At 46.4% G+C, this 27628-nt stretch overlaps 1 protein-coding gene and 1 long non-coding RNA gene across 2 annotated transcripts in view; one reads left to right on the plus strand and one right to left on the minus strand.

The window, feature by feature from the left end:
* Window positions 1-27628, minus strand: part of BCAT2 (branched chain amino acid transaminase 2) — an 84884-nt gene that overhangs the window by 48273 nt on the left and 8983 nt on the right. The gene's annotated exons all lie outside the window — the stretch shown is intronic.
* Window positions 1-27628, plus strand: part of LOC142256482 (uncharacterized) — a 139230-nt gene that overhangs the window by 2818 nt on the left and 108784 nt on the right. The window contains exon 2 of the long non-coding RNA XR_012727528.1: window positions 15233-15365. This is a non-coding gene — a long non-coding RNA (uncharacterized LOC142256482). The remainder of the gene's footprint in view (window positions 1-15232; window positions 15366-27628) is intronic.

Here is a 27628-nt window from a genome sequence, read left to right on the forward strand (position 1 = left end):
GTATGACAGTCTGGAAATTCTAACAATGAACAATGGTTTCCAGTTTAAAATAACAGAATACATTTGTAATCCAAGAAGGAGCAGGATAGAGCCATACAGAGAGTCTTCATAGTTCTAGATTATACATGATGGTGATAGTAGTCTTTACCTGGAGCGTCTATCATTACTGGTAATGTGTAGATTAAATCTTATCTACCCTTTTTCCCCGAAAATAAGCCCCAGTAGGATTTTTGGGGGTTTTTTTTAGAGTATGTTTAAAATATAAGCCCTACTCCAAAAATAAGCCCAAGTTGCAGTTCCATAAAGAAGTGTCCAAGCAGCTAAAAATGAACAATACAGCAGGACACTGCATCAAAGAAGCAGACACCCCCAAAAGAAAGCAATCATCCCCCCCATAAAAAAAAAAATCACACTGACCAGACCCCAAACAATTACAGTTGGCAAGTGCTGATGGTGGATGAGCTCTCACACAGAGATCTGCGTTGCTGTCAGGTCCCTCGCCGTTCCAGCTGCATTGCACTGCAGCTCTCATAAACAGATCGGGTACCAGTATAACGCAGTGCGAGTAATACTACTTCCAGTCACCAGGGGGAGCCAACCACTGTAGAACACAGAGGGCCTGACAGTGACGCAGATTTGTATGTGAGAGCCCATTCACTTGCCAACTTACTTGTTTGGGGTCTGGTAAGTGCAATTCTTTTAGGTGGCATCTGCTTTCTTTTGGGGGTAAACTTAGCAGTACGTAGAGAATGAAAAAAAAGTAAAAAGATAATTTAACCCTTTGTAAATATAGTATGTAGCCTCCACTGTAGGATGGGTTCTGCACCATGAGAATAGCAGATCAGATAAGAAAATGTGCAACTGACCCAGTAAGAGGAGTAACAAACTGTTGATGTTCCAGAATGTGATGACAGGATTAGATTCTAATAAATTATTTTTTTTTTGTTCAAGAATAAATGTGGATTGTTGTTCATAGGAAAATATGACATGCCCTGAAAATAAGTCCTAGCACATCTTTTGGAGCAAAACATAATATAAGATCGTCTTATTTTCGGGGAAACATGATACTTAGCTGGGATTGTATTATGCTGAGGATATTTTGCACATAAATTCACATTAAAGGGAGTGTCACCAGGTTTTTGCCCCTAATCTGAGAACAGCAGAATGTAGCGACGGAGACCTTGATTCCAGAGATGTGTCATTTACTGGGCTGCTTATTGTAGTTTTGATAAAATCTCTGTTTAATCAGCAGGAAATTATCACTAGAGGACTACATGGCGTGCTGCTAAGTAGTCAAGCATATTCATGAGCTCGGTATAACCCCGTCCCATCACTGATTATATATGCAGGAAGCGGCCAATCAGATGTGGGTGGGGTTATACAACTCCATGTTCAAATAACTGATAGAATTGCACTAGAGAAAACGTGATTTTATCAAAATAACAGTAAGCAGCCCAATAAGTGACATCACTGAAATAAGGGTCTCTGCCCCTACGTTTTGCTGCTCCCAGATGGGTAACAAAAACCTAGTGGCAAATTCACTTTAAATACACAAGGTATAAACATCAGCTCTTTCAGAAAACATCTGACTTTTCATTTGGAGATATCATAACATTTCATTGGTGGGGTCAAACAGGTATGGAAGGGCATACACAAAAATCTTGGTTCCCATAGCAGCAGTTCTTTAAAAAAATAAACAATAAAATAAAATTATTAATAATAATAATAATAAAAACTATTCTAGCCTATAGTATGATGGCCCCAACACAACCCTCCCAATTTAGCCCTCCGTACAGTACAACGGCCCCACATAGCCCTCCATATACTATAACGGGCCCCACAGTAGTCCATGTACAACAGGCCCCACATAGTGCTTCATGTGTTATAACAGGCCCCACATAACCTTCCATATACTGTAATAGGCCCTACAGTGCATTCCATATAGTATAATAGGCCCCACAGTGCCTTCCATATACTGTAATAGGCCCCACAGTACCTTCTATATACTGTAATAGGACACACAGTGTCTTCTATATACTGTAATAGGCCCCTTAGTGCCTTCCATGTAGTGTTATAGGCCCCACAATGCCTTCCATGTAGTATAATGCTTCTCACAAATCACTCGATATAGTGTAATAACCCCCACATAGTCCTCCCTATAGTGTAATGGGCCCCACAGTGCATTCCATATAGTATAATGCCTCAATATACTGTAATGGGCCCCTCAACATATAGCCCTCCATATTGTATAACGGGCCCTACATAGTATAGAGGTCCCCATATGGCTCTCCACATAGTATAATGAGCCCCACTTAGCCTTCCATATACTAAAAAGAGCCCCATATAGTATAATGGGTCCTACATATCTCCTTATATAGTATAATGAGCCCCACATAGCACTCCATATAATCTAATGAGCCCAATATAGTCTTTCATATAGTATAATGGGCCCCACATAGCCTTCTATATAGTATAATTGGCATCATATAGCCTTCCATATAGTAAAATAGGCTCCATGTACCCCTCCATATAGTATAATGGGCTCTACATAGGTCTCCACATAGTATAAAGGAACTCACATAGCTCTCCATATAGTAAACCCCACATATACTTCCATATAGTATAATGGGCCCCACGCACCCCTCCATATAGTACAATGGCCCATTGACTTCTACATAGTATAATGCACCCCACATTGCCTTCCATATACTATAATGGGCCGCACATAGCATAATGCTCCCCTCTTCCCCTATAGCCCTCCTAACAGTATAATAGCCTCACAATGTAGTCATTCATATACAATAAAAAAAATAAAATGGAAAAAAAAAACACCTCACCTCTCCCCGTTCCCTCACTGCTCCAGTTACCGCAGTGTGTGTGTTTTTAAGCTCTTCATTTCTTGGCACAGCGGGCACAATGCAGTGACATCATCGTGCCCGCTGCACTGAGGTGTTCGAGCTCAGACACAGAAGGAGAATGATGGAGGAGGGAGCTGACGACTCCCTGTTCCATCGAGGCTTCAACTGTATCGGCATCCACAATGCCAATACAGTTAAAAGTGTGGTATACCACTGCTGCCGAACCCTCACCCTAATGATCCCTAAAAACTGAACATGCACTTTGGAGACCTTCTACATAGCTAGTCTTCACTCTCCAGCAAAAAACTTTTTCCTTTTTGTCTTCCTTCTTCTAAAGTCGGGGTGCATGACGCGTCCTACGTCATGCATAGGCGCCGGCATTGAGGTCCCGCGCAGGTGCACTTTGATCTGCCTTGAGTAGGGCAGACCAAAGTATTATAGTGAGCCTGCAAAGGACCTCAATGCCGGCGAGTGTGTATGACGTAGGACGCGTCATGCACCCCGACTTCAGAAGAAGAAGGAGGACGAAGATGGCCAAAAGAGGAGGCGCTGGACGCGGATAACGGAGACACCCATCCGACCAGTCTGCACTGTCCCGACCATTTAGGTAAGTATTATAAATTGATTTTTATGTTCTAAACAGTGGCCTGGGCTCTTTTATATACAGCATGTTAGAATGTTGTATACAGTGTGTCCACCCATATCCTGTCCACCACCATTAACTTGAGAACGGCGGCAGCTATAGGCATACAAGTGGTGTCTAGGTATAGTAAAGTAGCCATGCGCTACGCAATGAAACCACCTATAGCGCCACCTGGTGGAAAACAACAGAGTCTGCATTTTTATCTTGAAAACGGAACGAGATAAAGAAAAAAAGTGAATTACAAAGTTGTAGGACATCATCAATTCAATGCGAATTGACACCTTGCATACAGAAATGCTATGATATGAAACCTATGACCCCCCCCCCCCCCCCCCCCCAAAACATTGAATGCTGGTCACGCATATGGTGCTCATTTAACTTTGATGCTCAAAGTGGCCACCGTCAGCTGCAATGCACATCTGGACTCTGCACAGCATACTGTATCTTGCTGCACGTTGTGTAATATGGTAGGTGACACGTTTGCACAAGAATCTGTGATACGTCGTCGTTGGTCTGGCAATGTTGGTGGAGGGGTCGCATACACCTGCAGTTTGATGTGACCTCACAGAAAGAAGTCCAATGGGGTCAGGTCAGGTGAGCGTGGAGGCCACTCCACACAGCCACCAAACCCAATGACTTGTAGGAAGGTCTCCATGAGGTATCGCTTCACGTCCGCAGCCTTGTGAGTTTTACATGTTCTAATCATAGCATTTCTGTATGCAAGGTGTCGATTCATATTGAATTGATGATGCCCTATAACTTTGTAATTCACTTTTTTTCTCTATCTCGTTTCGTTTTTGAGCTAAAAATGCTAACTCCGTTGTTTTCCACCAGGTGGTGCTATAGGTGGCTTCATTGCGTAGCGCATGGATACTTTACTATACCTAGACACCACTTCTATGCCTATAGCTGCCGCCGTTCTCAAGTTAATGGCGGTGGACAGGATATGGGTGGACACACTGTATAACAGCCCAGTGGTGGTGGCTGCAAATTTGGTGACAGGTTCTCTTTAAGCACTTTCACTGTAGAAAAAAAAGCCTACAAGGCTATGTTCACACAGGGCATTTTTGCGGCGTTTTTTTTTTTTTGCATTGTTTTATGCAAATCTATACAATAAAGCACTGCCTTCACAGTCCCAGCAAAGTCTATGAGATTCCAGGAACCTCCTGCACACACACCAAACACTTGTTTTGTTTTTTTCCGGACTGAAATGTCAACCTCCTTGGTTTCTTCTGTTTTTGAAAGAATGAGCGTGTCAATTTTGACGCCGTTTTTCACACATACAATGCAATGAGGAAGTGCAAAAACGTATCAAAACCGTAAAAAAAAAAAAAAAAGACACCAAAACCGTAGGTTATTTCCTGGATGAGATTTTGACACAGTTTTACTGCAGGAAAAAAAAACGCCCTGTGTGAACATAGCCTTACATTTACACTAGATGGGAACCCTAAAAACATTTTTGAACTGTGTTTTTGTTAATATTTTTCCTTATGGGCTTCTACATATGAGAACATGGGCAGAAAGAGGCCAGTGACTGACAGAAAACATGGCCTCCGCCTGGTGTTCAGCTGTGTAATTTCATGTGCAGAACACAAGAGGGCGCTCTGCTCCATCCGATAGTCACTAATGAAAGCTTCCGCTTCGCTAGGCCGCACTTACGGTACTTTCTTGACCTTCCAATTTTATCTATTGAGATATAGATTTTTATATGGAGCTTTTTCAAAACAATTATTGTCAAAAAAGTAGTTATGGAAACCCGTGAATACACTGTGGACTCATATACACCGCAGAGCCTGGTGTATGCGGCCTGTAGACAAATGCTCGCAGACCAGGATTTATCTTCTGTTGCAGTCGCACAGAAAGTGACAGAAAAAATAAGAGACGTGCTCTATAAAATGGAGATTAATGACAACTATGGACCAGGGCAACTAATCACAGGGCAATGTCAATTGTCCATACGGCTCTGTGACTGGTTACTATGGGACACAAACACAGACTATATTATACAGTCTACAGAAATGTCATATTAGGCTGTCATTGCGTGTATGTGAGGGTTTAGGTAGAATTTATAGAGAAAGCTCTGGAATTTTCACTTCATACAAGAACTTTTACCTCAGATTTTTTTCTGACTTTTGCTGCAGAAAAATATAAATCAGTCGTATTGGACGTAGCCAAGGCCTCGTTCACACAGGTCACTGTCAGGACTGTTTTTGAGGCCTCGGTCACACAGGTCGCTGTCAGGACTGTTTTTGAAGCCTCGGTCACACAGGTCGCTGTCAGGACTGTTTTTGAGGCCTCGGTCACACAGGTCACTTTCAGGACTGTTTTTGAAGCCTCTGTCACACAGGTCACTGTCAGGGCTGTTTTTGAGGCCTCAGTCACACAGGTCACTTTCAGGACTGTTTTTGAAACCTCGGTCACACAGGTCACTTTCAGGACTGTTATTGAGGTCTCATTCACACAGGTCACTGTCAGGACTGTTATTGAGGTCTCATTCACACAGGTCGCTGTCAGGACTGTTATTGAGGTCTCATTCACACAGGTCGCTGTCAGGACTGTTTTTGAGGCCTCAGTCACACAGGTCACTTTCAGGACTGTTTTTGAGGCCTCGGTCACACAGGTCACTGTCAGGGCTGTTTTTGAGGCCTCGGTCACACAGGTCACTGTCAGGGCTGTTTTTGAGGCCTCAGTCACACAGGTCACTTTCAGGACTGTTTTTGAGGCCTCGTTCACAGGTCACTGTCAGGACTGTTTTTGAGGCCTCATTCACACAGGTCGCTGTCAGGACTGTTTTTGAGGCCTCAGTCACACAGGTCACTTTCAGGACTGTTTTTGAAGCCTCTGTCACACAGGTCACTATCAGGACTGTTTTTGAAGCCTCTGTCATACAGGTCACTATCAGGACTGTTATTGAGGTCTCATTCACACAGGTCACTATCAGGACTGTTTTTGAGGCCTCATTCACACAGGTCACTTTCAGGACTGTTTTTGAGGCCTCGTTCACAGGTCACTGTCAGGACTGTTTTTGAGGCCTCATTCACACAGGTCGCTGTCAGGACTGTTTTTGAGGCCTCAGTCACACAGGTCACTTTCAGGACTGTTTTTGAAACCTCGGTCACACAGGTCACTTTCAGGACTGTTTTTGAAGCCTCTGTCACACAGGTCACTATCAGGACTGTTTTTGAAGCCTCTGTCATACAGGTCACTATCAGGACTGTTATTGAGGTCTCATTCACACAGGTCGCTGTCAGGACTGTTTTTGAGGCCTCATTCACACAGGTCGCTGTCAGGACTGTTTTTGAGGCCTCAGTCACACAGGTCACTGTCAGGACTGTTTTTGAAACCTCGGTCACACAGGTCACTTTCAGGACTGTTTTTGAGGCCTCGTTCACAGGTCACTGTCAGGACTGTTTTTGAGGCCTCATTCACACAGGTCGCTGTCAGGACTGTTTTTGAGGCCTCGGTCACACAGGTCACTTTCAGGACTGTTTTTGAAGCCTCGGTCACACAGGTTACTTGCAGGACTGTTTTTGAGGCCTCGGTCACACAGGTCACTGTCAGGACTGTTTTTGAGGCCTCGGTCACACAGGTCGCTGTCAGGACTGTTTTCGTCCAGTATTGTCATCCTATTTAGGATAATTGGTTTTAGCATCAAATGTCATGCCAAACTGCCTTGTGTGAACAAGTCTGTAGTTTTACTTTTGAAGGAATCTCAAGAGACATTGTAAATCACATCACAAACACTTAGCCAATTCTGATCTAAGGGAACCCCACAAATCCTGAGACTTGTGTCATGGGAATAAAGCATAGGGAGTGCATGAACGGCCACCAATCCGTCCCAAAAGAGCATTTCAAAGCCACGTTCCTATCCACACTGTTAGCAATTAACTAGTGAGATGTATGAACGTGTACGAATAGGAAAACCAGCCCTTGGCTATGCATCCACGATAACAGAGGAGCTTGGCTTAGCCAGTGAAGTGAACCAACATCCAGCCCCCTTTATACAGAGGTGGGGTGGAAAGCCCTCTACTGCCTGGGAATGGAGGCGAAACACTGAAATCAGGAGATTATTATTCAGAATGAAAACATTAGGCTACACGTTGCTTTCATTCATTTTATTTTTATGAAAAGACTGACGTAATAATGTCAGAAATTGATCAGTTGCAGAGGGGATCCACCGAATATTATGGGGTCTGTCTGGATTCTGTTACGTGGCAGTATTCAGAAGGGAAAAATAAAAAATGTTCTATATGATGCACATTTTTGTCTTGAAGGTCAATGCTGCCTCCCATAGAGAAAACAGCGGATCTCTGAGTGTTTGCAGCAATCAATCGGCTTCTTTTTAACAAATGGTTGTCTTGGTGAGATTGATCCCATCAACCGTCTACAGTTATGTCCACCGCCATCAAAAAATTCCACTGCAGGAGTTACAATTGTAGAGGGAAACTGGTATAACAGGTACAACAGAGCTAAAACCTACGACTCCACCAGCTGCCTACCCCCAGGGCGCCATTAAGAGATCAACTTAAAAAGTGAATTGTATCACGTTCCTTGTTCAGCAGATTACTTGTACAACCCCTGGCAAAAATTATGGAACGCTCTGAGGATGTTCATTCAGTTGTTTACTTTTGTTTAAAAAAAGTAGATCACAGTCATGGCACAAAACTAAAGTCATTTCATATTGCAACTTTCTGGCTTTAAGAAACTCTAAAAAAAAAATCATGAAAACATAATGTGCTAGCCAGTAACGGTTACTTTTCAAGACCAAACAAGGGGAAAAAATTATAGAATCACTCTGTAAATTTTCATTCCCAAAACTAACACCTGCATCAAATAACATCTGCTTGTCAGTCTGCATCTAAAAAGGAGTGATCGCACCTTGGAGAGCTGTTGCGTCAAGTGGACTGACATGAATCATGGCTCCAACACGAGAGATGTCAATTGAAACAAAAATCATCACGTAATGTTGCAAAAAATGTTGGTTGTTCACAGTCAGCTGTGTCTAAAATCTGGACCAAATACAAACAACATGGGAATGTTGTTAATGTCGAACATACTGGCAGACCAAGGAAGACATCAAAGTGTCAAGACAGGAAACTTAAAGCAATATGTCTCCAAAACAGGAAATGCACAACAAAACAAATGAGGAACGAATGGGAGGAAACTGGAGTCAATGTCTGTGACCGAACTGTAAGGCTATGTGCACACGGTGCGTTTTTCTCGGCGTTTTTGCGCGTTTTTCGGGTGCGTTTTTGGCCTCAAAACTGCATGACTTTGCTTCCCCAGCAAAGTCTGAGTTTTCATTTTTGCTGTCCCCACACAGCGTTTTTTTTCAGCTGCGTTTTTGTGGTGACCACAAAAACGCAGCATGTCAATTATTCCCGCGTTTTTCACTGCGCTTTTCATCCATTGAGTTCAATGGGATGTTGAAAGACGCAATGAGAAACGCAAATAGCTGCGTTTTGGTGCGTTTCTAAGACCAAAAACGCAGCTATAAGCGCAGGAGGTGGGTAGTAAAGTGACGTGTACAGGAAGAGGATTCCTTCTGTCAGTATAGACAGAAGCATGAATCCTCCCGGTACCGTCACCGCCGCGTCCATCTCCCGTCCTGTGCATGTATGCTGCCGTGCGGCGCCATGTACAGGCAGGAGGTGGAAGCGGCTGCGAAAACAAAAGTTAACAGTAGAATAAAAAAAAAAAAAAGTTATACTCACCTGTCTGCAGCCTCGCGGTGCCATGCCCGCTCCCAGCTCCTGTCACGGTATCGCCGCTCCCGCTCCGGCTGTGTGCAGTCTCCCCGGGGCAGGACCTTGCTTGCAGGACCTGGCGATGGATCACCTGATGCAGTCACCTGACGCATCAGCTGATCGAGTCTCGGGCTGACGCGGGCGCCCGGCCGGTATCAGCGGATGCGTCAGGAGACTTCATCCCTGATTACCGGCAGCTGCTGCAGCGATCGGACAGGATCAGACTCCCGCCCCATCGCTCCGGGAGCTGCCGGTAATTCAGCACATAAGTGAGTATTATTTTTTTTTTTTTTCTACTGATGCATCAGCTGATTGTATAATCGGCTTTTATACAATCAGCTGATGTGTGATGGGATTCACATCCTTTAACCTGACACATCATCTGATCGCTTTGCCTTCCAGCAAACCGATCAGATGATATTGGATCCTGATTGGACGGCGCGGGACCCTGACCCAGGATTACTGCGGAGGGGGGTTTATTTCAATAAAGATGGAGTCACTAATTGTGTTGTGTTTTATTTCTAATAAAAATATTTTTCTGTGTTGTGTTTTTTTTTTATCTTTACTAGAAATTCATTGTGGCCATGTCTAATATTGGCGTGACACCATGAATTTCGGGCTTAGGGCTAGCTGATAATATACAGCTAGCCCTAACTCCATTATTACCTGGCTAGCCACCCGGCATCAGGGCAGCCGGAAGAGTTGGATACAGCGCCAGAAGATGGCGCTTCTATGAAAGCGCCATTTTCTGGGGTGGCTGCGGGACTGCAATTCACAGCGGGGGTGCCCAGAAAGCATGGGCACCCTGCACTGTGGATTCCAATCCCCAGCTGCCTAGTTGTACCCGGCTGGACTCAAAAATGGGGCGAAGCTCACATCATTTTTTTTTTAAAATTATTTCATGAAATTCATGAAATAATTTTAAAAAAAAGGGCTTCCCTATATTTTTGGTTCCCAGCCGGGTACAAATAGGCAGCTGGGGGTTGTGGGCAGCCCGTACCTGCCTGCTGTACCCGGCTAGCATACAAAAATATGGCGAAGCCCACGTCATTTTTTTTTTTTGGGGGGGCAAAGAAATCCTGCATACAGTCCTGGAAGGAGGATGCTGAGCCTTGTAGTTCGACAGCTGCTGTCTGCTCTCCTGCATACACTATTGGATGGAGGATGCTGAGCCTTGTAGTTCGACAGCTGCTGTCTGCTGTCCTGCATACACTATTGGATCGAGGATGCTGAGCCTTGTAGTTCTGCAGCTGTCTGCTCTTCTGCATACACTAGTGGAGAATGAAGAACACATTGAAGAAGGAAATGACATCAGACCTTTTTTTTTTTTGTTCACTGATAAAAAACGCAGTGAGCAAAAACGCAGCAAAACGCAGCAAAAAAACGCACCAAATCGCGGCAAAACGCGTGCGTTTTTTGCCGCGGTTTTTCGACGCAGGTGCGTTTTTGTGCGTTTTTAGCGGCCAAAAACGCACAAAAACGCAGCGTCAAAAAAACGCAGCGTGTGCACATAGCCTAAGAAACCGCCTAAAGGAAATGGGATTTACATACAGAAAAGCTAAACAAAAGCCATCATTAACACCTAAACAGAAAAAAACAAGGTTACAATGGGCTAAGGAAAAGCAATCATGGACTGTGGATGACTGGATATAAGTCATATTCAGTGATGAATCGCGAATCTGCCTTGGGCAAGGTGATGATGCTGGAACTTTTGTTTGATGTTGTTCCAATGAGATTTATAAATATGACCGCCTGAAGAGAACATGTACATTTCCACAGTCATTGATGATATGGGGCTGCATGTCAGGTGAAGGCACTGGGGAGATGGCTGTCATTACATCTTCAATAAATGCCCAAGTTTACATTGAAATTTTGGACACTTGTCTTATCCCATCAATTGAAAGGATGTTTGGGGATGATGAAATCATTTATCAAGATGATAATGCATCCTGCCATAGAGCAAAAACTGTGAAAACATTCCTTGAAAGAAGACACATAAGGTCAATGACATGGCCTGCAAATAGTATGGATCTCAATCCAATTGAAAATCTTTGGTGGAAGTTAAAGAAAATGGTCCATGACAAGGCTCCAACCCACAAAGCTGATCTGGCAACAGCAATCAGAGAAAGTTGGAGCCAGATTGATGAAAAGTACTGTTTATCACTCATTAAGTCCATGCCTCAGAGACTTTAAGCTGTTATTGAAGCCAGGGGTGGTGCAACAAAATACTAGTGATGTATCGGAGTGTTATTTTGTTTGTTTGTTTTTCATGATTCCATAATTTTTGGCAGGGGTTGCATTATCAATGAGACACGTAGATTGTGGTTTCAGGTGAAAAATAAATGTTAGGCCCCTTTCACATCGCATTCTGATCTCCAAAGTATACTACATCTGGGTGTCCACCTCCAGAAAGCGTATACTCCCAAAAATGGTGCACGACAGGGCGTACAGTGTCTCTGACTGCACCATTATAGTCAATGGCCCCGTCACCGCATACGTTCAAAACCCGGTTTGCAGGGGGTTCAGATGAAAGCACCGATGGGACCACTGAATGGAGATCAGGATGCAATGTGAAAGGGGCCTTAGTACTTGCGGTCAATTTTTGGAGTTGTTTCCATTAAAAATTTGTTTAAGCAAAAATATTTTATGAAATACATCAATTGAAGTCCGGGAGGCGACACGATTCGTGCAAGTGCCCCATAACAGAGGCAGACATATCAACCTGGGGCCCAAGAGGTAAGGGGCCCATTTCTATCTACAAAACAGGTGGAATTGTGCATTATGATGAACTATTGGGCTGTTCTTGCACAATGCCTCTTTTTTTCTGTGTCCACCACTGCCCCATGGCATAATATAACTGAATGAAGAACATATTGAAAGAATAACAGGTCACTACAATTATATAGTTTACATTCAACCATGGCCATTGAACAATGGGAACAGGGGAAAAGCCCTGATCACACATTATCTGCACCCACCGTTTCAGAGAACATACCTGGAAAAGCTGGCTGGGGACTAGGTGCTTCGGCTGATTAGTCCTATTAGCTCCCTGCCTGCTCCTGTAGACTGATTAGGAAAGACCTACCAATCATAGGGAGTGGGAGAAGCTACCCGGGACACATCACATACTAGTCATCCCAGATACATAGTCCTTGGCTGGCTTTTCAGTGTTTTTTGTGAAACACCACAACAATTCAGAGTAAAAACATACCTAGCTGTAAGAAGGTCGGCCAGACAATTCATGCCGTCCATGGTTCGGGCAGCATGAAGCTACTGGTACATTGTTATGGTCATATCCTGAAGAAGGAGCATACTATCTCCGAAACGCGTAGAACTATGAACAATAAAATCTGCTGATCATATCGATTGCTCTCCTGAATCTATTCGGCAGCACGGCATGACAACCCATTTTTTTATATTCTGCCGATTGATGGTCCATGGTTTGGGCAACATGAATCTGTCTGGTTCCTTTTAAGCATCTGTTGACTTGTATTCCTTTTTTTGCTGTGTAGTAGACTTTGTCATTTCGTGATAAACATATACTCTGTTCTGTAGTACTGAACAACCCCTTCTGAAATACTAAAGTTGCAAAAATAAAATTAAAAACACATACTTCTCAGACCGGCGCAGCTCCAATAATATCAATCCTGTGTCTTCTGACAATTATATAACATGATTACGTCCCGTGAGCGCTGCAGCCTATCACTGGCAGCAGCCTTCACATTTCTGTCTGGCCAATCAATTTCATGTGACCACCGGGGAGACACAGCGCCATCACCAGAACGGCACTGTCCCTAATTTTATCACTTTATTTTATCTTTACCATTTAACAAATGCACAACCCCCTTAAAAAAAAGTCTAGTTTAAATTGTTATTGTGAGTGGCAGAGGTTTAACATAATAGAGCTGTTAGGGTCTGTTCACACTGTATCTTTTTCTGGCGGTCAGTTTTTGAAGAAAACTTCAAATATTGTACCTTTTCTCTGAGGTTTTGCAGGCTTTTTTTGGGTTGTTTCCTTGGAGCAATTTTTCTTTTAATTGATGTTTGCCAAACCTTTTTTTGTAATTTATTACACAAAGAAAATTCTTTTTGAACCCCCCAAAATTGATGAAAAACTAAAAAAAACAAAACAAAAACAAACAAAAAAACCCCCGAAAACATCCGAGCATCTTCAAAGTGTCTTTCTAGCCTTCCTATTGACTTGCATTTCGCATTAGAAAGTGTCGAGTGTCTTTCTAGCAGAAAATGTCAGAAGAATGGACTTGCGACTTTTTTTAAGTGGAGAGTTGTCTACTACTTGAACAACCCCTTCTGATTCCCCATGTCTGGCTCCATTAAAATAAAAAGCTTATACTCACCTCCACTCATTTCATGTTAAAGGGAACCTTCCACCAGATTTGGGGCCTATAAGCTGCGGCCACCACCAGTGGGCCCTTATATACATCATTCTAACATCTGTAAATAAGAGCCCAGGCCGCGGGGTATAACATAAAAATCACTTTATAATACTCACCTATGAGGTCGCTCCATTGCAGAGTGGTCAAATGGGCGTCTATGTTCTCCAGGACTGGCGCCTCCTCTTACGGCCATCTTTGTTCTTCTTCTTCTGAAGCCGGCGTGCATGATGCGTCATCTTACACGCTTGTCGGCACTGAGGTCCTGAGCAGGGCAGATCAAAGTATTGTAGTGCGCCTGCAAAGGACCTCAATACAGGCCTGTGTGCATGACGTAGGACGCGTCATGTATGCCGGCTTCAGGAGAACAAAGATGGCCGAAAGAAGAGGCGCCGGTCCCGGAGAACGGAGACGCCCATCCGACCGGTCTGCACCGGAGCGACCTCCTAGGTGAGTACTATAAAGTGTTTTTTATGTTCTACACAGCAGCCTGTGCTCCTATATACAGCATGTTAGAATGCTGTATATAAGAGCTCAGTGGTGGTGGCCGCAGCTTATAGGCCCCAAATCTGGCGACAGGTTCCCTTTAAGCACTTATACGTCTCAGTGGCACCTCTTGTGAAACGGTAGTGGTATGGGAGAGGTGTAGTTTTTTGGGGAATGAGAAGGCCTAATCCTAGTAGTGGACCACCCCTCCAAAGCTTGGTGTTTTTGAAAGCCTGGACAGTTAGTCATTCTCACTTCCAAATTAATAAGACCATCCTTTAGCACACCTGGAGAGACAGACATGAATCGCAGATCCCAAAATCATACTTTGATCTAAAGCCACTAAGCAAAAATTAAATGCTAGAACATTCTGATCAGACTGTATGAAGCCACTGCCACGTCATGGCGAACCTCTGAGTGGGTCCCTAATCTATGCCTTGAAAGTGCAGCGCCGCACGCCAACCGCTGCAGCAGTGACAATGCACCAGCAGGGCAGGTGCACAGCTCTCTTCAAGGAGTTCTGGTGCTGTGTATTGGCCGCTGTGGTGGTGGTTTTGTCAGTGGGGCGGTGTGTCCTGGAATCATGGGGACTCTGCTTTGCAGCATGGGTGTTGTGAGGCACCAGGTCACCTTCCCTGCCGGTGCATTGTCGCTGCTGCAGTGGTTGGCGTGCGGTGCTGCACTTTCAAGGCATAGATTAGGGACCCACTCAGAGGTTCGTCATGACGTGGCAGAGGATTCATACAGTCTGGTCAGAATGTTAAACCAAGAAACTCATGTTCAAGTATTTACATTTTTGCCTGGCGGCTTTAGATCAAAGTATGATTTTGGGATGCGTGATTTAGGTCTTTTGCTCCAGGTATGCTAAGACCACTGTTTAGTTTATTTTGCTAGCACTAATTCAGCTCTAACAAGACATCCCCGGCTGTAATCAGCATCTACAGCTCTTGTAACCGCTGCAGCTAATCACTAGGCTTCCAGCTGCTTTGCCAATATAGATGACATTAGCAGCTCAGCTCAGTAATTTGCTGCAGCAAGTGTTATAGACCTGATGGACATTGTTAAATTTCAATGCGTTCATACTTCTTATTCTTTTTTTTTCAGAAATAGAAATGATGAATACTTTCAAGACCTATTGAAAACCTTTTGGATTTACAGGAATATACCACTGAACCACGGACACTTATTTCAAGTGAGAAATATGGAGGTCTTATAAATGGATAAATGCACAAAAAAAGTGAGTAAAGGAGAGTGAATAAGATTCTACATCAAAAGAGGAAACATACCGCCGTATCTAATGTTAATCATCGATATAGCAGCTGCTAGAGGAGCTGTGGTCAGGTGGGCTTGCAGGACCATTACTCCCGAGACGACAAGCCCTCATACAGGAATAGTGACCACAAGGTCCATATTCTGCTTCAATGACAGCTTTAGAAAGATATACAAGTAGAGTTGAGCGGACTTCTAATAATCCGGGTCCGGCGGATCAGTTGCGGGTTGGAAAAGAAGTCCGGATCCGATCCGGAATCCGGACCCATGTATGTGAATGGGGAGCAGATCCGGGACGAGAGAGAGTTAGGGCTAAGCCACACGGCGAGAAAATCGGTGCGAGTGGAGTGCGATAAAACATCGCATTCCCCTCGGACCAATTCTAGCCTGTGTGTCAGCACACATGGGCGATTATTTTCTCAGCCCTAATCGGACTGAGAAAACAATCGCAGCATGCTGCGATTGTAAGCTGAGTCTCTTTCTCTCGCACCCATTCAAGTGAATGGGGCGAGAGAAAAATCGCACTGCACTCGCGGTACATCGGTGTACTGCCAGTGCAGTGCGAGAATGGCAATACCCGGCTACACAGGAGAGAGGGAGAGAAATCCCTCCCTCCTCTCCTGAGTGCCGGCCCGCCCCCCGCAGCTGAGGTCTGCTCGCACGAACGGACCTCAGTTGCAAGGACACAGGCATGACACTCGGCTCTGCTGTACTGCCAGCACGAGCCGAGTCTCATGCAAGTGGATCGCAGTAGTCCCCGTGTGGCCCCAGCCTAAGAGTGAGAGTGAGAGTGAGAGAGAGAGAAAAAAATATCCCGGATCGTGCAGCCGGATTCCCGCGTTCGGGTTGGACCCGGATCGGATGCTGAAACCGCACGGATCCGGATTTTTACAGTTCGGATCCGCTCAACACTATATACAAGATCACATATGGCGCTCCCAATGTAATCAGCCTTAGACAAGGTTGATCTTTATAAAAATTGATGTGTTTTATCATAGTTGATGCTTAAAATATAACAACGTATGAAAACTGTCAATCACTGTGTAGAACCGTCCACTAGACTCATATACTAACACCAGGAATATCAATGGATAAAATGCAAGTGAGGGTTCGCTCACGCTACTGTATTAATCTGATGAGTGCAAACCAATAAAGAATAAGTATTGCAATCAGACCAATGTTATTGAACGAGGTAATGCAGATAAACGTTTTGGATTTTTTTCTCATACCAAGTGGGCTAAAAAAAAAAAAAAAAAATTATATATATATCATGCTGCGATTTGACTCTGAAATTGATGAGACTCACCCATTCAAGTCTGGTGGGTGCGAGGAAATAAAAATTGAATGCCGCAGTATAGTGTTAGATTTTTACGGATACAATGCAATTCTGTAACATAGGTTTTGTAATTGATTTTATGGGAAAAATGTCACCAATCTGCTCAGCTTCTGCTCTATAACATCCTGTCTGCAGATAACACACCATTTCCTACATGACAAGCCAAATGATAAACTGTAGTAATCAGCAGCGGCCACTAGGGGTGTACGCACACAATGTATTTTTCAACAGAAAAACACTTCATGAATGGGCCGACTTTTTTTTTTTTTTCCTGCATGTTTTGGGTCATTATTTTCTGGATACCAATAAGAGAGAGATCAAACACCATTGGGTGCTCTCTCCCCATTGGTGTACGAGATCTAGATGCACTTTATTTTCCTTGCTCGCTGATCATTGCCATTCCTTTAGGTTACTTTCTGGACATGCTTTTCCTCTATATAATACTTGTGCACGGCTTTGTATTTGTAATGTATTCATTTTTAGCAGCACTTAGTATTTTTGCTGGATGTTTCTCTCTTTTGAGATCCTTTTTCTATAGCTTGTTCATATGGGGGAACTGTCTGGTCCAGAATTTACCATACGGTGGTTGTGTTATATGGCTGTTTTATAGTATAGTTAAACATTTGTTATTGGTTGTTCTCAATAAATATTTTTTCTTTTAAAAGTGCAACCATTCGTGTACTTTTATCTGCCTACTCGTGTGTGTGTGTGTGGGGGGGGGTATTATTTATATATATTACACACACACACTAATATATATATATATATATATATATATATATATATATATATATATATATATATATATATATATATATATATATATATAATAAAATGTATGTATGTATATATACATACACTAGCTGTAGTACCCGGGCGTTGCCCGGGATAATAACTGTCTCTCTCACGGTCTCTGTCTGTCTCTTTCCCTGTCTGTCTCTGTGTGTCTATCTCTCTGTCTGTCTCTGTATCAGTCTCGCTCTGTGTCTTTTTTTCTCTCTCTCTCGCTCTCTTTCCCCGTCTGACTCTTTCCCAGTCTATCTCTTTTGCTGTCTGTCTCTTTCCTTGTCTGTCTCTCTCTGTCTCTTTTCCAGTCTGTCTATGTCTGTCTCTCTCCCCGTCTGTCTATTTTCCCATCTGTCTCTTTCCCCCTCTGTCTCTCTCTTTCCCTGTCTGCCTCTGTCTGTCTTTTTCCCCGTGTGTCTTATTGTCTGTCTGGCTTTTTTTTTCCTATCTGTCTATGTTTGTCTCGGTCTCGTTCCCTCTTTCTCTGTCTGTGCCTGTCTGTCTGTCTGTCTCTCAGTCTGACTCTCTCTATCCGTCTCTCCACTGACATCATACAGTATTACCTCACACATAAGCTTCTTATACTATAAATGTCCTTTGTTCCTATAGCAACCAATCATAGCTCCTATTAATAGCCTGTAGATCACAGCTCCAATCACTTTAATGGAGGCAGGTTTTTTGGAGAGTAACTGTAAAACGCGGGGTTAAATTTTCTTGTCAAAACATACGGTAATCTATGACGTTCCCTGAGTCACATGCGGTGTGTGCAAAATTTTGTGATTGTAAATGCGACGGTGGTGAAGGTAGAGATTTATCAAACATGGTGTTAAGTGAAACTGACTCAGTTGCCCTTGGCAACCAATCAGATTCCACCTTTCATTTTCCATAGAGTCTGCGAAGAATGAAAAGTGGAATCTGATTGTTCATAACCCTATTACACCTACTGTCCACCTACTTTTGGACCACCCTGTATATACACACACACACACTGTGTGCATGTATGTGTATGTGTGTGTATAATATATTACACACACACTTCCCAGCACTCTGGCCTTGTCATTCCTCTTTACCCGCCCATGTTTGCAGCTAAATCCATGTGATATCGGTAGATTTTGTTGCAATGTGACCCAGATAAAACCTTTTGAATTGCAAAAGGGTGAAATCATCAATGATTTCCACACAAAACAAATGGACACAATACAGATATAATATTATAATCTGCACTGTGAGTATATTTCTGCACAGACATTCAGCAATGTGTAGAGACTTTATGCCATCTACATAGTTAATACTGTATTAGGTCTTATTCGGACATTTGTGATTTTTCTTGTATGGAAAAGAATGGAACGATTTTCATGGATGTTTTGTATCAGATTTTCAGCAGTGTCTGTTTTATTTTCCTTTATTATTTTGAAAAAGTTTTTTCTCAGGCTTTTCCCACCAACCATAAAATCAAACAACAATTCAATGGCATCAAAGAGTTTCTGAGTTTTTAACGGACATCTAGACATGCATTCAGGCTCGGACTGGCCCACTGGAGAGCAGGAGAATCCTTCGGTGGGCTCCTTTGCTACTGTAGTATGTCACGTACCCCAAAAAAATTCATCAGTAGTTGGTACAAATATACTTGTTTCACTATGTACAGACAAAAGAAGTGTCTCATCATTCATTTTACATACTACCAGGCATATTACTCTATAGAAATACAGGTAGATTTGTGGACATAATATTTTTTATTTAGTTGATCAGCGGCCCCCAGAGTCAATGTTACTGGTGGGCTTTTGCCGCCCCAGTCTGACACTGCACATTGGAGAGTTTATACCATGAAAACAAAATTGGAAATGTCTGCAGAGTGATGGTCCACATCAAAACACGGACATGAGATCAGTCCAATGGACTATAATGGGTTTGCATACTATCTGAAAAACACAGATATTTTTTCCATGTACTTTTCATCTGTGCTTTTCAGATAGAACTCTTGCCCATTGCAGTCTATGGGGCTGATGACATGTCCGTGTATTTTGCAGAGTGATCTGCACCAAGATATGGAGAAATGTTGGATTTTGTTTTTTGTGTAGGATCAAACTGGCCAATGCAAATGTAAGACTCCATGAAGAAAAGTGGACATTCGAATGACATCCGTGTACTGTCCGATTTTCACGCTTGATAGAAAAAGCTTGAGAAAACTTCTTGTATGTAAAGAAGAAAAAAAAAATGGAAATGCTGATAGTAAAAAAGTGTCTAAAATCTGATCAAAGATACTAATGGAAACCTAATTTTGTTGCATACAAGTAAAGTCGCAGACGCCAATTCCTTTGTTCAGCGGGAAGTGACGCCTCCACATTCACTGACCAGATGAGATCCAGTGTATGAGGGAGGGAGCTAGCAGCTATCTAATGTAGGGGGCTTTGTACTGCCCCTGCAGCAGTCGGACTGCTTGGATCCGGGGTTGCTGTGGCTCGAGGGTCTCCAGACCCAGGGGCTTGCGGCCACTCGAAAATAAGAAGGGGACTATTTACAGGGGAGTACCGCTGCTGCCGATGGAAGCACCAGGGGGAGATGGAGTGGGGCAGCCAGATGACGTTCTCTCCATGGGTAGGGGTGGCCCTAGGACTCTGGATGGTGATGGCGCAGGGAAGCGTGGTGCAGGCTATGCGGCAGGCAGGATGCAAGGATGCGGGGGGGGAGGGGGGGGGGGTGTTTGAAGCAGTGTACTCACTCAGGCCGTGTGGATGTTGGTGCGACCATTAAGTAGACTCAGACACAGATGTAAACCAAGTCTCTGGGTGCCGTTGCCACTCTGGGGAGCTCGTCCTTGGAATCCGTCCCCATTGGTATTGCTAATGGTCCTGGTCTGCCTTCATGCACTTGTGTTTAGACATTTGAGTGACCCCTCGGCCTGAAGCTGTTGGGGTCCCGCTCCCTATATTTAAATAGAGGAGCTGTGCTCTCGATGGCTGACACTTGGGATTTCAATGGGCCGCATAAGCTGTAAAACCCTATCCCCCTCGTTGTGTTGGTGCCTTTGATCTCTGAGCTCTTGGGGAAAGTTCATAAAGAGACTATCCTCCACAGGTTAATTATCAGGTTGCGCAAAGCTACTCCCTGATCTAGGGTCCAGTACCCCGCCGTGCTCGGTACCAGTCTGGTTACTAGATTTTCCGGTGCCGACCGATCTCCAAAACTAAGTCTGGCACCTCTCTCCAATTCCCTGCGACCGGGTCTCCGACGCCTCCAGTCCCAGACCACCGTCTGCGACCCAACCAACGTCTCTCAGGGAGCCACAACACCCCCAGCTCCTCACTCTCTGAGGGCTACTACTCAATAGTGAGGTGTCGGTCACGAATGATCCGACACAAAGATCCGGCTCCCTGCTGTGACTGACAGGAGCCGGATCACCAATGTGAGCCACTAAAATCTCTAAACTGCTCTTTTCGCCGCCAAAACCCCGCCCACCTGCGGCTAAACTCTGCCTACTCAACAATCTAATTGGTCGCGTGTAAGTGGGCAGGGTTAAGCCACGGGTGGGCGGGGTTTTGGCAGCGCTACTATAATCTTAAATATGTGTTCACCTGGGGTGAACACATCTATATATATATAATTGCCTTATTCTGTCTGTCTGTCTTGCTTCAAAATTGTGTCCTTACGGTGACACAAAGCTGATTGGCCGCTGGGCTCGCCATTGGCCCCGCCCCCCCCGCACGGATTGGCCGCTCGCCAAGGCTCCACCCGCACATGGATTGGCCGGCCGCTCGCCCAGGCTCCGCCCCCCACACGGATTGGCCTCTCGCCCCGGCACCCTGCACGCATTGGCAACTCTGCCACGCCCCGCCCCCCTCACGCAATGCACGCTCGCTCTGGCCCCGCCCCCCGCACGCATTCCCCGAACCGACACGGAGCCACGACTCCCAGGTGAGTACTGTACCCCCGGGAGCCCACATCAGCGTACGCCACCAACCCAGCCGACACATACCCTCGCATTGCTGGGGCTGCCGGCGTATGCTGGTGTGGGCTCCCGTGCGAGCGGGGGACGGGATACGCTGGTAACCATGGTAGCATAGTTACCAGCGCATCAAGGTCCTGCAGCAGCGGAACATACACACGCACACACATAACAACACACACAGAGACACACATCAGATCACACACACACATCACATCGCATCCACACACTCACAACATCCTGGGATATCGCTTGCTTCTCGGCAGCGATACTGTGGTGTGACCTTCCAGGACCTGCCAGAGGATCACATGGCCAGAAGCATGGGGTATCTCCGGATGTTGTGAGTGTGAGCGCGTATGTGCGATATCGTCAGTGTGTGTGTGAGTGTATGCGATCGGATGTGTGTGAGTGTGTTCTGATGTGAGTGTGTGTGTGTGTGTGTGTGTGTGTATGCGATCGGATCTGTGAGTGTCGGCAGAGGAGCACGGCGTGCTGGGGGAGGCTGGGAGGAGAGAGGCTGATCCTGGGGAAGGCTGGGAGGGGGAGGCTGATGCTGGGAGGAGAGAGGCTGATGCTGGGGTAGGATGATGCTGGGGGAGGCTGATGCTGGGGGAGGCTGATGCTGGGGGAGGCTGATGCTGGGGGAGGCTGATGCTGGGGGAGGCTGATGCTGGGGGAGGCTGATGCTGGGGTAGGCTGGGAGGGTGTAGGCTGATGCTGGGGGAGGCTGATGCTGGGGGAGGCTGATGCTGGGGGAGGCTGATGCTGGGGGAGGCTGAGAGGAGAGAGGCTGATGCTGGGGGAGGCTGGGAGGAGAGAGGCGGATGCTGGGGGGAGGGAGGCTGATGCTGGGGAAGGCTGGGAGGGGAAGGATGATGCTGGGGGAGGCTGGGAGGAGAGAGGCTGATGCTGTAGGAGGCTGGGAGGAGAGAGGCTGATGCTGGGGGAGGCTGGGAGGAGAGAGGCTGATGCTGGGGGAGGCTGGGAGGAGAGAGGCTGATGCTGGGGGAGGCTGGGAGGAGAGAGGCTGATGCTGGGGGAGGCTGGGAGGAGAGAGGCTGATGCTGGGGGAGGCTGGGAGGAGAGAGGCTGATGCTGGGGGAGGCTGGGAGGAGAGAGGCTGATGCTGGGGGAGGCTGGGAGGAGAGAGGCTGATGCTGGGGGAGGCTGGGAGGGGGAGGCTGATGCTGTGGGAGGCTGAGAGAAGAGAGGCTGATACTGGGGACAGAGGCTGATGCTGGGAGGAGAGAGGCTGATGCTGGGAGGAGAGAGGCTGATGCTGGGAGGAGAGAGGCTGATGCTGGGAGGAGAGAGGCTGATGCTGGGGGAGGCTGGGAGGAGAGAGGCTGATGCTGGGGGAGGCTGGGAGGGGGAGGCTGATGCTGGGGGAGGCTGAGAGAAGAGAGGCTGATGCTGGGGACAGAGGCTGATGCTGGGAGGAGAGAGGCTGATGCTGGGAGAAGAGAGGCTGATGCTGGGGACAGAGGCTGATGCTGGGAGGAGAGAGGCTGATGCTGGGAGGAGAGAGGCTGATGCTGGGGGAGGCTGGGAGGAGGGAGGCTGGGAGGGGGAGGCTGAGAGAAGAGAGGCTGATGCCGGGGGAGGCTGAGGCTGGGAGGAGAGAGGCTGATGCTGGGGACAGAGAGGCTGATGCTGGGAGGAGAGAGGCTGATGCTGGGAGGAGAGAGGCTGATGCTGGGGGCAGAGAGGCTGATGCTGGGGGCAGAGAGGCTGATGCTGGGGGCAGAGAGGCTGATGCTGGGGGCAGAGAGGCTGATGCTGGGGGCAGAGAGGCTGATGCTGGGGGCAGAGAGGCTGATGCTGGGGGCAGAGAGGCTGATGCTGGTGCAGCATGGGGGATGGAGCACGATGGGGAGTGCGCAGCATGGGGGATGGAGCACGTTTGGGAGTGCGCAGCATGGCGGATGGAGCACGTTTGGGAGTGCGCAGCATGGCGGATGGACCACGTTTGGGAGCGCGCAGCATGGCGGATGGACCACGTTTGGGAGCGCGCAGCATGGCGGATGGAGCACGTTGGGGAGTGCGCAGCATGGCGGATGGAGCACGTTGGGGGAGTGCGCAGCATGGGGGATGGAGCACAATGGGAGGTGCACACCTCCCCCCCAACACACACACACACACACACACACACACTGGGAACCACAAACACCGCCCTACACAGACACCCACACACAGACAACGCTGCACACACACAAACAACACCCAACACACAAACACCGCGGCATACATAAATATACGCACATACCACGCAACACACACACATTGCACAAAACATACCTCCCCCCAAAACACACCACACCCACACAAACCGCGCAACACACACAACGCTACAGACACACAGCGCTCCACAAACAACGCAACACACGCAACACACGCAACACACATACAACACCGCTCTCACCCCCCGCCACACCCAGAACATGTACAGCCCCTACACAAACACTTGGTATCTACAGACAACAATAATATATATACATATATATATATATATATATATATATATATATATATATATATATATATATATATATATATATATAACACAAATCATACATTAACTACACAATACGTAAATTCTAGAATACCCGATGCGTAGAATCGGGCCGCCTTCTAGTATTTAATAAGGAGCCGAGAATGATCTGAAAGATCCGGCTCTTTTTGGTGAGCGGAGCCATGGGAACCGGATCACCAAAAAGAGCGGGACTGTCCATCACTACTACTCAACTGACTATGTCCCTCCCACCAGCCTGCCTGACCCCTAGGCGGGTGGCCCTTTTGCAGCTAGACCACCCACTGGTGTGCCTGACAGGGTGTGGTGTGAGGTGTGACTAGGATTTGAATGCTGATGGAAGCAATACCAAAGGTTAGGATCCCAGAACCATGGAGGGTAAGTTCTGCACTATAAAGAAAATGAGTGCAGTACCGTGTGACACCCTGATAAGATTAGGGGCGTCACAGCTTCTGGACTCACTATATAGATATATTTTCATTACAGATTCTTGTAATCTTCTTTTCCATCCCAGGATGGGCTTGTTGGTTTGGGATTATCTACTTTGCTTTTCTTCTTCTGCGGTATTGTATTTCAAGAAGTAGTCCAGGACTTAACAATTGATGACGTATCCCGTGCATGAGATCAGTAGGGATCCGGTGCCCCCACTAATCAGGCTTACACAGCGGCCCTGTACATTGTTACCTACTCAGTACTGTACTTTATCTCCCTTTTTTACTGAAGAGCACAATTCAGCCGATTGATCAAGGACAACTCTAAAGGCTGCTTTACACGGTACGAACGATTGTGCAATTTCACAATCAATCGTACCCGCCCCCGTCCTTTTTGCGTCACGGGCAAATCGCTGCCCGTGTCGCACAAAGTCGGTAACCCCCATCACACGTACTTACCTCTCGTGCGACCTCGCTGTGGGCGGCGAACGTCCATTTCCTGGAGTGGGAGGGACGTTCGGTGTCACAGCGACATCACACAGCGGCCGGCCAATGGAAGCGGAGGGGCGGAGATGAGCGGGACGTAAACATCCCGCCCACCTCCTTCCTTCACATAGCCGGCGGCAGCCGCGTGACGCAGGTGAGCTGCTGTTCATCGTTCCCGGGGTGTCACACAGAGCGGCGTGTGCTACCCCGGAAACGATGAACAACTAAATTAAACGATATTATGGAACCTAACGAGCAGTACACGACTCACGATTTGTGAGCGATACTGCGTCGCTAGGAGGTGTCACACAGGCCGGCATCGCCAGCGATGCTGGATGTGCGTCACAAAAAACGTGACCCCAGCGATCTATCGCACGATAGATTGTCTGGTGTAAAGCAGCCTTAAGAATAGTTATAAAAGAGAAGAAAAAAAAGCTACTGTGAGATCACAGAAAGAATGAAAGGCGGGGGACAATACTTCTTCACACGGGGGGCCTCACGTCACTATAATAAAATACAGTAAAAACGTAGAAATTGATTTAAAAAAATAGGCAAAGTTAGAAATCCATAGCAAGTCACAGTTCCACTTGTCGTTTCTTTTTGTTTTTCAGATTTCTCATAGATATCATGCACGACAGTTTAGATGCATATATCTGAGATTTCCTCGGAGACTAACAATAACTTTCATTTTTGAGCTCTACTTTTCTTCCCCATAGGTCTCAGTTTTGCTTTAGGGGGAAAAAAAGAACAAAAAACATGCAAAAAAAAAAGCATCAATATGGAAAAAGTGTGAGACTATCAGATAATATTTTAAGGGGTATTCTCCAGTCTAAAGCCCCCATATACATTCGCGTAATGTCGGACAAACTCAGGGATATTGACAAGTGTAAAGTGTGTGGGAGCCCCAGGCAATTTAATGTCGAAACGGAAGGGGGGGGGGGATATCGATCAGACATCTCGGATGTTGTACTGCTGATGGTTTTGTGGCGCCCCTGAGACTTCAGTCGCCACAGAAATACTGCACCTCAGCCAGAGGTGTGGTATCCCATCCCTGGGTAAGGAAGTGGTCATCCACCGGTTCACACAAAACACAGACACACTCACTTAGGAGCTCCTCACCGGGTCAGAGTTAGGGCTTGGTGTCACTAATGATATGTTTAGCATTGGTGGCACCCTCCTCCCCCTAATCCGATCTGGCCTGGATGTGGAGTTTAGTTAGTGGGAGCAGACTGGAGAACGAGGGGAGTCGAGAAGGAGCAGTGGAGGAGTGAAGACCTGTGGTCTGGAGCTGGTGCAGCTCGACCCAGGTGCAGAACAGAAAAGGGTCTAAGGACCCACAGGGAGTGCACCAACCCCCCTCCCCCAATGGTCTCGTTCCACATACAGCATATTGGAGTGGAGGGACTTGGCTGCAAACGGTGATCCGGTCCCTAGACTAGAGGAAAAGAACCAATGTGCTCATCTAGTAAAACCGGAGGCCGAGGTGACTGCAAGCATCGAGTCCACGTCCGCACACGAATCCACAGGAAGGTGACCATAGAGGGCCAAGGAATAGAGCTTCAAGCCACCCCAACAGGGTCCACAGACACTGGCTCAGGGCGCTGTGTACGTAGGTGCAGGACAGACGGGAGAAAAGTCAGCGCAGGAAGACAACCAGGGAAAGGAACATACAAAGGGTGCACCGGTCTTGACCTCCGAATTACCCAGGATCGGCTGAAGCCCATCACAGTGAAACCCAGAACTCTGGAGGCGGTCACTGACTAGTCGTGTTACCTTGGAACCTGCTACAGTGAGTAAAAATCTTTGAGACTGCATCCCTGTGTCGCTCAGTTATTCACCTGTGCCAGAGCCCTGCATCCCCGCCATCATAGACCACTATTCCCATCGGCCCTGGGGCCCAGCTCTACCTGTGGAGAGCTACACCAGCTCAGCTGCGTCACCATTTGCCCCAGAGGTCCCATCCCGCAGCGTTGGCTATCTCTGGCCGAGTACCACAGGTGGCGTCACGACAAACTACTACCTCATCATGCCCTTTAAATAATCCCCTTTTTAGAACTACACCTCCCATGTTACGGAAACGGGCCTTGCCGCAGCGACATCCCACCCAAGACGACAGGACCGGCCCGGTAACGAGTGCCCCACGGCCCCGGTGCAGGCGTGTCAGTATTGTCACAGGGGCATCCAGATAAACAAGGTCCCATGTATGTGTATGGGACAGCCAGCTGAGATGGCTGCCACCGAAGGATTAGAGGACCTATTGTCCGGTTGATATCCATCTATTGTGTATTGGGGCTTAATCACCTTAGCACAAATGATAGATTTGGGGACCAGGGAGAGTTGGGCTGCAGGCCCTTATCACCCTGAGGGTAGACGGCCCCTGATGTGCTCAACACAAATGAGGGAGATAGGATTAGATCATTTGGGTCAATTCAAGTGTAAATTGGCCAAATTCCATTGCAGATATTTGTTTTCACAGCGTCATTTGCACAGAATGAATGACAGCTATTCTGGGGCCATCACTACAAAGAAAATCACATTTGAGATCTATAAATTATCTTGGCCTTTACTTTGCTAAACAATGTGTAAATGTTAGGGCTGTCAGCTGCTATATACTGACTGTCATTGATTCCAGCAGTCACCTTGAAAAGATGGGCAAATACTGAATATCCAGGAGAGCAAGGCTCTCGAGGGATATACAGTGACCTGTCGCAACGAATGA

Source organism: Anomaloglossus baeobatrachus, chromosome 11 (assembly GCF_048569485.1).
Source record: "Anomaloglossus baeobatrachus isolate aAnoBae1 chromosome 11, aAnoBae1.hap1, whole genome shotgun sequence".
Lineage (NCBI taxonomy): Eukaryota > Metazoa > Chordata > Amphibia > Anura > Aromobatidae > Anomaloglossus > Anomaloglossus baeobatrachus.